The sequence below is a fragment of the Trichosurus vulpecula genome, chromosome 4 (genome assembly GCF_011100635.1).
Source record: "Trichosurus vulpecula isolate mTriVul1 chromosome 4, mTriVul1.pri, whole genome shotgun sequence".
In the NCBI taxonomy this organism is placed as follows: Eukaryota; Metazoa; Chordata; class Mammalia; order Diprotodontia; family Phalangeridae; genus Trichosurus; species Trichosurus vulpecula.
Window position 1 is genome coordinate 368,743,424 of NC_050576.1, and position 12,439 is coordinate 368,755,862.

The following is a 12,439-nucleotide window of genomic DNA, read 5'->3' on the forward strand; positions in this document are numbered from 1 at the left end:
TATTTTGATGACTATCTTACCCTCTGGTTCTAAGATATGAGAGCAGTTTTCCTTGACAATTTCTTGAAAGATGCCATTCAGGATCTTTTTTTATCATGGCTTTCAGATAGTCCAATAAATCTTAAATTATCTCTTTTGGATCTATTTTCCAAATCAGTTGTTTTTCCAATGAAATATTTAATATTTTATTTTTTCATTCTTTTGATTTTGTTTCACTAATTCTTTATGTTTCATAAAATTATGAGCTTCCACTTGCCCATTTCTAATTTTGTTAGGTTCAATAAATTTATTTTTAAAATCATAAAGTGTTTATTACAAGTGAGCATTACATTCTGCACACTGCTCTGAATGGAAGCAAGGGACATGTGGACCATTGATACTCTTCTCCCCTATCGCACCCCCCAAAAAAGCAAGTTGTTCACAATAGTTACAGGAGCGGAAAAATTATTATTATTATTTTTTACCACCAACAATGAACAAAAATAAAATTCACTCTCTCTGCTACTGTTTCAAAATTTCAATGTTAGTTTTGCATGCCCCTCCCCCGCCCCACCCTGTTTGTAAGGAACTAAAACATTACATCTGGTGAACAGCAAAGATTTCACTACACCTCAAATGTAGAACACCTATGAAGCAGAGGAATGTTGACTTTTTAAAGAGAAGCAATTAAAAAAAGATGCACGACTCCTTCAGTTCTTCACTAGTCTTAGAAAAACTTTCCAGAATACTGATTCACACTATAAAAAAGAAAAAAAAAATCTTGAGTTAGAATCCTTCAACATTTGCATACTACTTCACACTGTTTTGCAGTAAATACTGTGCATTTTGTGTCTGGTCCTGTGTTCCTGTAATGGTAATAATTTGATCCTCAGATACTTCCAAAGGCTCATCAATTTTGATTGATGCTCCAGATTCATGATGTATTTGTTTGATTCACTGACCATCTTTGCCAATAATAGATCCAACCAAATCTTTGGGAACAGGTACTTGTGTTGTAGTAATGGGTCCACCAAGATCACCGTATGAACCATGGCCTGCTGCATAGGAAAAATCATATCCAGAACCACCCTGTGGTACATATGCCATCTGCCATTCGGAAGGACTCCATGTATCTGTTGCAGAGTCCCAAGGCTCATCAGCACTAAAACCAACCATGCCATCGTAACGGTCACCAGGTCTTCCTTTTCTGTCATAAGCCATAAGATCTCCTCCTCTAGGTGGTGGTAGTGGGGGAAGAGGAAGATTCTGAGCTCTGCTGCTGCCCCTGCCACCACATCCAGGAGGAGGTGGTGGGGGTCCTCTGCGAAGGCTCATATGATCATAATCTCTTATAGATGGGGGCATAGGATGCCCACCATGACCTGGGGGCATTCTATAAAAGCCTCAGCTTTGTTTTTTAATTTATTTAATATAAACTCATTGATATCTCCTTCTTGTGTACCTATCCTTTTCCACTGATCCACACCCCTGTTTCTTAACCAGTACCAGGCAGTTTTGATGACTGCTGCTCTGTAGTACAGTTTAATATCTGGTATGGCTAAGCCACCTTCTCTAGTATGTCTATTCGTTAATACCCTAGATATTCTAGACCTCTTGTTTTTCCAGATGAATTTTGTTATTATTTTGTCCAGCTCAGTAAAATAATTTTTGGTAGGTCGATTGGTATGGCACTGAATAGATAGATTAATTTAGGTAAAATTGTCATTTTTATTATATTAGCTCAGCGTACCCATGAGCAACTGATATTTTTCCATTTATTTAGATCTGGTTTTATTTGCGTAAAAAGTGTGTCACATTTATGTTCATATAGGCCCTGGGTTTGTCTTTGCAAATAGACTCCCAAATATTTTATAGTGCCTACAGTAACTCTGAATGGAATTTCTCTTTCTATCTCTTACTGTTGGGCTTTGTCAGTAATGTATAGGAATGCTGAGGATTTATGTGGGTTTATTTTATATCCTGCAACTTTGCTAAAGTTGTTTATTATTTCAAGTAGTTTTTTACTTGATTCTCTAGGATTCTCTAAATAAATCATCATATCATCTGCAAAAAGTGATAATTTAGTTTCTTCTTTTCCTATTCTAATTCCTTCAATTTCTTTTTCTTCTCTTATTGCTACAGCTAATGTTTCTAGAACCAAATTGAATAATAGGAGTGATAATGGACACCCTCGTTTCACCCCTGATCTTATTGGGAATGCATCTAGTTTATCCCCATTACAAATGATGCTTGTCGATGGTTTTAGGTAGATGCTATGTATAATTTTAAGGAAGGTTCCACTTATTCCTATGCTTTCTAGTGTTTTTAATAGGAATGGGTGTTGTACTTTGTCAAAGGCTTTTCCTGCGTCTATTGAGATGATCATATGGTTTCTGCTAGTTTTGTTGTTGATATGGTCAATTATGCTAATAGTTTTCCTAATATTGAAGCAGCCTTGCATTCCTGGAACAAATCCTACCTGGTCATAGTGTATTATTCTCATGAAGAGTTGCTGCAATCTTTTTGCTAATATTTTATTTAAAATTTTTGCATCAATATTCATTAAAGAAATTGGTCTATAATTTTCTTCCTCTGTTTTGTCTCTCCCTGGTTTGGTTATTAGTACCATATTTGTGTCATAAAAAGAATTTGATAGGACTCCTTCTTCACCTATTTTCCCAAATAGTCTATAAAGTATTGGAATTAGTTGTTCTTTAAATGTTTGATAGAATTCACATGTAAAACCATCTGGTCCTGGAGATTTTTTCCTAGGGAGTTCATTGATGGCATGCTCAATTTCTTTTTCTGAGATGGGGTTATTAAGAAATTTCACTTCCTTCTCTGTAAGTCTGGGCAGTTTATGTTTTTGTAGATATTCATCCATATCTCTAAGGTTGTCAAATCTATGGGCATACAGTTGGGCAAAATAATTCCTAATTATTGTTTTGATTTCTGCTTCATTAGAGGTGACCTCACCCTTTTCATTTTTGATACTGGTAATTTGATTTTCTTCTTTCTTCTTTTTAATCAAATTGGCCAAAGGTTTATCAATTTTATTGGTTTTTTCCTAAAACCAGCTCTTTGTTTTATTTATTAATTCAATAGTTTTCTTGGTTTCAATTTTATTAATCTCTCCTTTGATTTTCATTATTTCTAATTTGGTATTTAATTGGGGGTTTTCAATTTGCTCTTTTTCTAGCTTTTTCAGCTGTATGGCCAGATCATTGATCTCCTCTTTCCCTATTTTATTAATGTAGACATTTAGGGATATAAAACTTCCCCTAAGAACTGCTTTTGCTGCATCCCATAAGTTTTAGTATGATGTTTCATTATTGTCATTCTCTTGAATGAAGTTATTAATTGTTTCTCTGACTTGTTCTTTGGCCCACTCATTCTTTAGAATTAACTTATTTAGTTTCCAATTAGTTTTTAGCTTATTTTTCCATGGTATTTTATTAAAAATGATTCTTATTGCATCATGATCTGAAAAGGATGCATTGACTACTTCTACTTTTCTGCACTGGATTGTGAGGTTTTTACGCCCTAGTACATGGTCAATTTTTGAGTATGTGCCATGTACTTTTGAGAAGAAAGTATATTCCTTTTTATCCCCGTTCAGTTTTCTCCAGAGGTCTATCATATGTGCCTTTTCTAAAACTCTGTTTACCTCCTTAACTTTTTTCTTATTTATTTTGAGGTTAGATTTATGAAGTTCAGAAAGGCGGAGGTTGAGGTCTCCCAATATTATAGTTTTGCTGTCTATTTCTTCCTGTAACTCCCTTAACCTCTCCTCTAAGAATTTGTATGCCTTACCACTTGGTGCATATATGTTAAGCAATGATATTGCTTCATTGTTTATGGTGCCTTTTAGCAGGATATAATGTCCTTCCTTATCTCTTCTAATTAGATCTATCTTTACTTTTGCTTTGTCTGAGATTAGGATTGCTACACCTGCTTTTTTTACTTTAGCTGAGGCACAATATATTTTACTCCAGCCTTTTACCTTAACCCTATGTGTATCCCCCTGTTTCAGATGTGTTTCTTGTAAACAGCATATTGTAGGATTATGGTTTTTAATCCATTCTGCTATCTGCTTCTGTTTTGTGAGAATGTTCATCCCCTGCACGTTCAGGGTTATGATTTCTATCTGTGTCTTTTTCTCCATCCTAATTCCCCCTGTTTATGCTTTTATTTCTCCCTTACCCCTTCTCCTCCTCAACAAAGTTTTGCTTTTGATCACCGCCTTCCTCAGATAACCCTCCCTCTTTATTCCCCTCCCTTATCTTACCGTTTCCCACTTGCTACTTCTCCTCACCCTTCTGACCACCCCCTCCCTTTTTCCCCCTTCCCCTCCTACTTCCCGTAGGAGAAGTTAGATTTCTAAACTTATCAGGGTATGTTATTCCCTTCTTGAACTAGATCAGGTGACAGTAAAGCTCAAATACTGCTCTTCTCCCTCCCTTTTTTCCCCCTACTCTAATATGTTTTTCTGCCACTTCATTTGGTGTAAATTTACCCTTTTCTACTACCTCATTACCTCTTCTCTCATAGCCCTCCCTTTACATCTCTTACTTATGTTTTTTATCCTTACATCAGTTAATTTATACAGGCATTCACAATCTATGTGCATCCCTTTCAATTGCCATAATAGCTGTACCATTCTCAAGACTGACATATATATGTATATAAATTAAACATACATAAGATAGTATAATCCCACATAAAGATGTAAACAACCTGCCATTATTGGTTAATAAGGTTTGTGGGGTTTTCCCCCTGATTACCTTTTTATGTCTCTCTTGAGTTTTACACTGGGAGATCAAATTTTCCATTGAGTTCTGGCCTTTTCATCAGGAAGGTCTGGAATTCCCTTATTTCATTGAATGACCATCACCTTCCCTGGAAAACTATGCTTAGTTTTGCTGGGTAGTTGACCCTTGGTTGTAGTCCAAGCTCCTTTGCCCTTCGGAATATCATATTCCAATTTCTCCTGTCTTTTAATGTGGAAGCTGAGAGATCCTGCGTGATCCTGACTGTAGTTCCATGATATTTGAATTGCTTCTTTTTGGCTGCTTGCAGTATTTTCTCCTTGAGTTTATAGCTCTGAAATTTGGCTATAATATTTCTTGGTGTTTTCAGTTTGGGATCTCTTTCAGGGGGTGATCGGTGAATTCTTTCAATGACTATTTTGCCCTCTGGTTCTAGGACCTCTGGGCAGTTGTCTTTGATAATTTCTTCGAAGATACTGTCAAGGCTCTTTTTTTCATCGTGGATTTCCAGTAGACCAATAATTCTTAAATTGTCTGTCCTGGATCTGTTTTCCAGGTCAGTTGTTTTGCCAGTCGGATATTTCACATTTTTTTCTATTTTTTCATTCTTTGCGTTTTGTTTTACTTCTTCTTGGTGCCTCATAGATTGATTAGCTTCCACTTGCTCAAATCTAATTTTTAATGAGTTAGTGTTTTCATTTTCCTTTTGAGTCCCCTTTTCCAATTGGTTGATTTTACCTCTCAGGGTGTCATTTTCTCTCTCTAGATTCTGAATCTCCGTAGTCATTTCGCCAGTCTTTTTTTCCACATTTTCTTTTATCTCCCTAATTTGGTTTTTAAAATCCTCCTTTAGTTCTTCCAGCAGTGCTTTTTGGGCTGGAGACCAGTTCATATTACCTTTTGAGGTATCCGATGTATCTACAGTATCAATGTTGTCCTCTTCTATGTTGGTATTTTGATCCTGCCTGTCTCCCTAAAAGGAATCTATTGTCCTCGGTTTTTTTGTGTTCTTCTTCATGTTGGATTGCCTTTTCCTGGCTCTACAACGAATTTCTACCTTTGGGCCTCAGGGCTTTCTGTCCCAGCTTTTTTATTCTGGGGGTTGTGAGTCTAGAATTTTAGCCTTCAGTTTCCTGCGGTGTGGGGGAGGGGTCTCGCTCTCTGGCTTCTCACTCCCTATGGGTGCTCTCCAAAGAGGCCAGCTTCTGGGCTAATAATTCACTATTCCACAAAAACTGTTGGGAAACTTGGAAAATGGTAGGGCAAATACTGGGCATAGACCAATATCTTACACCATATACCGAAATAAAGTCAAAATGGGTTCATGATTTAGGAGTAAAAGCTGATACTATAAATAATTTGGGAAAGCAGGGAATAGTTTACTTATCAGATTTATGGAAAAGTAAAGAATTCATGACCCAACAAGAGATAGAGAGCATTACAAAATGCAAAATGTATAATTTTGTTTATGTCAAATTGAAATGTTTTTGTACAAAAAAAGCCAATACAACAAAGATTAGGAGGGAAGCAGAAAATTGGGAGAAAATCTTTGCAACTAGTATCTCTGATAAAGGCCTCATTTCTAAAATATACAGGGAGCTGAGCCAAATATATAGGAATACAAGCCATTCCCCAATTGAGAAATGGTCAAAGGATATGAACAGGCAGTTTTCAGAGGAAGAAATTAAAGCTGTCTATAGTCATATGAAAAAATGTTCTGAATCACTACTGATTAGAGAAATGCAAATCAAAACAACTCTTAGATACCACATCTCTCCTGTCAGATTGGCTAAAATAACAAAACAGGAAAATGATAAATGCTGGAAAGGATGTGGGGAAATTGGAACATTGTTGCATTGCTGGTGGAGTTGTGAGCTGATCCAGCCATTTTGGAGAGCAGTTTGGAACTATGCCCAAAGGGCTATAGAAATGTTCATACCCTTTGACCCAGCAATACCACTTCTAGGGTTGTATCCCAAAGAAATCACGCAAGCGGAAAAGGAACCCATCTGTACAAAAATATTTATAGCGGCTCTCTTTGTGGTAGCCAAGAATTGGAAATCAAAGGGATGCCCATCAATAGGGGAATGGCTGAACAAGCTGTGGTATATGAAGGTGATGGAGTACTATTGTGCTATAAGAAATGGGGATGATGCAGACTTCGTAACAACCTGGAAAAACCTACACGATATAATGCTGAGTGAGCGGAGCAGAGCCAGGAGAACCTTGTCCACAACCACAGATATATGGATTCCGTGAAGACCAACCCTGACATACTGCGCTCTTCTCAGCAACCTAAGGTGCAAGGACAACTCCAGGGGACTCACGATGGAGAAGGCTATCTTCATCCAGAGAAAGAACTATGAAGTTTGAATACAGATTGAGGTGCACTACATGCTCGACTTTTTTGCTTTTTTGTTTTTGTTTTTGGGTTTTTTTTTTTGGTTCTGTTTCTTCTTTCTCATGAGTCATTCCATCGGTCATAATTCTTCTCCACAACTTGACTAGTGTATAAATTAATTCAATGAGAAGTTATACATGGTAGTTATATGAGATTCCATGCCGTCTTGTGGAGGGAGGGGGGAGGGAGGGGAGAAAATCTGGAACTCAAAACTATGTAGAACCGTGTGTAGTAAACTAAAAATAAATAAATAAATTTAAAAAAAAATTATTTAATATATTAAGTTTTCAGCATTGATTTTCACAAGCGTTTGAATTACAAATTATCTCCTCATTTCTACCCTCCTGCCCACTCAAAGATGGCATATATTCTGGTTGCCCCATTTTCCAGTCAGCCCTCCTTTCTGTCACCCCACTTCCCTCCCATCCCCTTTTCCCTTACTTTCTTATAGAGCAAGATAGATTTCTATGCCCCATCGCCTGTATATCTTATTTCCTAGTTGCATGCAAAAGCGTTTTTTTGAACATCTGTTTTTAAAACTTTGAGTTCCAAATTCTCTCCCCTCTTCTCTCCCCACCCACCATCCCTAAGAAGGCAAGAAATTCAATATAGGCCACATGCATATCATTATGTAAAACCTTTTCGCAATAATCATGTTGTGAAGGACTAACTATATTTTGCTCCTTCCTAACCTATCCACCTTTATCCAATTCTCTCCCTTGACCCTGCCCCTTTTTGAAAGTGTTTGTTTTTGATTACCTCCTCCCCTATCTGCCCTCCCTTCTATCATCCCCCCTTTTTTATTTTCTTCCTCCTTCTTTCCTGTGGTGTAAGAGATCCAATTGAGTGTGTATGGTATTCCCTCCTCAGGTCAAATCTGATGAGAGCAAGATTCACTCATTCCCCCTCACCTGCCCCCACCTCCCTTCCTACAGAACTGCTTTTTCTTGCCACTTTTATGCAAGATAATTTGCCCCATTCTATCTCTCCCTTTCTCCCTCTCTCAATATATTCCTCTCTCATCCTTTAATTTGATTTTTTTAGATATCACCCCTTCATACTCAACTCACCCTGTGCCCTCTGTCTCTCTGTCTCTCTGTCTCTGTCTCTGTCTCTGTCTCTGTGTGTGTATGTCTCTCTCTCTCTCTCTCTGTCTCTGTCTCTCTGTCTCTCTCTCTGTCTGTCTGTCTGTCTGTCTCTCTCTCTCTCTCTCTCTCTCTCTCTGTACATATATATATATATATATATATATATATATATATATATATATATATATATATATATATATATGCACATATACGCGTATTCCCTTCAGCTACCCTAATGCTGAGGTCTCATTAATCATACATATCATCTTTCCATGTAGGAATGTAAACAAAACAGTTCAACTTTAGTAAGTCCCTTGTGATTTCTCTTTCTTGTTTACCTTCTCATGCTCCTCTTGATTCTTGTGTTTGAAAGTCAAATTTTCTATTCAGCTCTGGTCTTTTCACTGAGAAAGCTTGAAACCCCTCTATTTTATTGAAAATCCATATTTTGCCTTGGAGCATGATACTCCGTTTTGCTGGGTAGGTGATTTTTGGTTTTAATCCTAGCTCCACTTAACTCTGGAAAATCATATTCCAAACTCTTTGATCCCTTAATGTAGAAGCTGCTAGAACTTGGGTTATTCTGATTGTGTTTCCACAATACTCAAATTGTTTTCTTCTGGTTGCTTCCAATATTTTCTCCTTGATCTGGGAGCTCTGGAATTTGGCAACAATATTCCTAGGAGTTTTCTTTTGGGGATCTTTTGGAGGAGGCAATCTGAGGATTCCTTCAATTTCTAATTTACCCTCTGACTCTAGAGTATCAGGGCAGTTCTCCTTGATAATTTCTTGTAAAATGATATCCAGGCTCTTTTTTGATCATGGCTTTCAGGTAGCCCAATAATTTTTAAATTATCTCTCCTGGATCTATTTTCCATGTCAGTGGATTTCCCAGTGAGATATTACACATTGTCTTCCACTTTTTCATTCCATTGGTTCTGTTTTATATCTTGATTTCTCATCAAGTCACTAGCTTCCACTTGCTCCAATCTAATTTTTAAGGTAGTATTTTCTTCAGTGGTTTTTTGGAGCTTCTTTTCCAATTGGCTGATTCTGCCTTTCAAGGCATTCTTCTCCTCATTGTCTTTTTGGAGCTCTTTTGCCATTTGAATTAGTCTATTTTTAAGGTGTTGTTTTCTTCAGTATTTTGGGGGGTCTCCTTTAGCAAGACATTGACTTGTTTTTCATGGTTTTCTTATGTCACTCTCATTTCTCTTCCCGATTTTTCCTCTACTTCTCTAACTTGCTTTTCCAAATCCTTTTTGAGCTCTTCCACGGGCTAAGACTAGTTCATGTTTTCTTGGATGCTTTTGATGTAGGCTCTTTGATTTTATTGACCTCTTCTGGGTACTTGGTCTTCTTTGTGACCAAAGAAAGACTCCAAAGTCTGGGTCTGAATCTGAGTCCGTTTTTGCTGCCTGGCCATGTTCCCAGCTAACCACTTGACCCTTGAGTTTTTTGTTGGGGTATGGCTGTTTGTAGATTAGAGAGTACTTTGTTCCAAGATTGAAGGCATGTGCTGTTGTTTTCAGAGCTATTTGTATACAGCCAGTTCTGCCACACCAGCACTCCTCCTTCCCCAAGAACCACCAACTCCTTCACTTTGTCCCTGCAGCTTTTCCCACTAACCTTCTCTGTTGTCTTTGGTGTTTGTGGGTTGAGGAGTCTGGTGACTGCCACAACTCACTGATTCAGGGAGCCAGTACCCACTCTACCTGGCCCCTGGTCTGGCCAGTCCTGGCACAGCCCAGGGTGGGCTCTGCTCCACTCCGTGCATGACAGACCTTACCAAGCAACTATCCACGCTGTCCTGGGCTGGAGCCCTGCTTCCCTCTGCTATTTTGTGGGTTCTGAAGTTCTAGAATTTGTTCAGAGCCATTTTTATAGGTTTTTGGAGGGACGTGGGTGGGGGGAAGCTCATGCAAGTCCCTGCTTTCCAGCCACCATCTTGGCTCCACCCCCCTGTCAGAGCCTGTTCTTCCCCCCACTGGAAATCCTACAGGGCATCTTCGTCAATCATCAAGTACCCTTGTGAATCCACTGTAGTCATAGGTTTCATCATAGAAATTGGGATCATAGAGTTGTGCATGTCCTTTGATGGGAGACTCAGATATAAGATCCAGTATGATCTTTATGCACTCCACAACCCTATCAAGCTTTCTTCTGATAAGAACAACTCTATCCGTGGAATGAGGACATCATTCCTGGAAAAAGTTGATAGTTGTCAGAGTGTTCTCTTGAAGTTCTTTGATTTTAGCACCTTTGACCCCAATAATTCCTCCTGCCAAACTCTGGTGAATCAACAGTCTTAACTCACAGTCAAAGTCACTTCCTATATAGTGTTGGAAATTTAAGCATTCCACAGTATCAGATTCAAGCGGGAGCTGGCTGGTTGCAGTAGGTGATGGCAACTGCAGGCCCTCTTCCAAGGTAGGGATGATTTTCTTCAGAATTTCTACAATTGTTCAGTGTCTGCACTGATACTCAATATGCACTCTGGGCCATTGCTGTCTGGGACTGAAACACTGGCTTTGTAGTCTGTACGAAGTGCTTTAATATTTTTTGTTCCTTTCCCAATCACTGCTCCAGCATTCTTGTTTCAAAGCAAAATGTGCAGTTCAACCATCTCATCAGTGTTTCTAGATCTTTTAAAGGCCTGCTCCTCCTCCATATTTTCAGCAGGGCGCTTACCAAATTCTCCATTGGTTTCAGTATTCAGGAAGGTTTCTTCTGGCTGCTCAGTCTCCATTTTCTCAGATTAAATGGGCAGACAATCTCACGAGGCTGACTTCTCTTCTGCATTTCTAATTTTTTAAGGAATTATTGTCTTCAGTTAGCTTTTCTACCTCTTCTTCTTTTGGGTGCTTCTACTCTAAAAGGAGTTGTTTTTCTTCCGTGGATTTTTTTCCAATTTGGCCAATTCTATTGTTTGAGGAATTGTTTTCTTCAGTAAATTTTTTGTGCTTTCTTTTCCACACTGTTGACTCTTTTCTCATAACTTTCTTGCATAATTCTCATTTCTTTTCCCAATTTTTCTTCTGGTTCTCTTACTTAATTTTCAAATCCTTCTTGAGCTCTTCCAAGAGGATTTTTGGGGCTTGAGACAAATTCATATTCCCCTTTAAGGCTTTGCATGTAGGCATTTTGACATCGTTGTCCTCTTTTAAGTTTGTGCATGGATCTTCACTGTCACCATAATAGCTTTCTGTGATCAGGGCTCCTTTTTTGTAATTTGCTCATTAAAGTTAAGATTTTCTCCTGAGGTACAGTGGGTACTGCCCCAAGTTTATTGCACCAGGGAACAGGGCCCTGGTCAATGACTTTCTGTGCTGGAGCCTCTGGGGCTGGCAGCTTGCCTACTGTGCTAGGGTTGCCTGGCCTAGTCATGCCTGTTGTGGCCTTGTATTCTGGGGCTGGCAGTTTACCAGCTGCACTGGGGCTGGAGGCCTCACAGCTGGCATGCTGTACCACTGGCATGCTGAGGTAGGACCACAGGGCATTGGGTGCTGATCTGTGCTACAGCTAAGAGCTTCAGGCCAACTTGCCAAGACGCTGCCTCTTCTGGGCTGTATTCCCCTTTTACCCAAGTGAGACAGCCTTTGCCTGAAGTTCTTCTAAGTTATCTTATGCTGGAAAATTGTTTCACTTTGTTTTTTTTTTGTTTTTATGTTTGTGTGTTTGTTTGTTTTTGTGTATTCTGTCACTCCAAAATTCTTATAGAGGCTTGATTTAATATTGTTTCCAAGGGAAACTGGAGAGGGCTCCTGAAACTCCTTGGCTTCTTTCCACTATCTTGGTTCTGCCACACACACACACCCCCATTCTGGTTATGTTGGTAGAGTTGCTCTGTACCATTCTCAGATCTCTTGGTATTTGGGCTTTGCTTCTAAAATGCCTTTTCCTCTATTTAAAGACAGAAAAGAAAACTTCTCTTTCCTACCCCTGGTAAAAGAGGATCAATCTTGCTCCTGTGTTCCTAATTCCAACGTCAAGGTTGCATGTTAAGGGCTGCTCCTGCTTCCTCTGCTATCCTGACATCCTGAGGAATAGGAGCAGAGACACCAGTAGCCAGACCTGTTTGATTAAGCTAAGTTAGGTTCAGATTTGGATTTGTGCTGGCAAGAAAGCACGCTCCCAACAGAGCAGAGCTCTTTATTGAAAGACAGGGAAAATACTCTATCAAACCCACACCCACAATAATC

General features: G+C 38.8%; 1 pseudogene; it reads right to left on the minus strand.

Annotated features, from left to right (window-relative positions):
• Window positions 1–789: 789 nt before the first annotated feature.
• Window positions 790–10,986, minus strand: LOC118848844 (annotated as a pseudogene).
• Window positions 10,987–12,439: the final 1,453 nt, after the last annotated feature.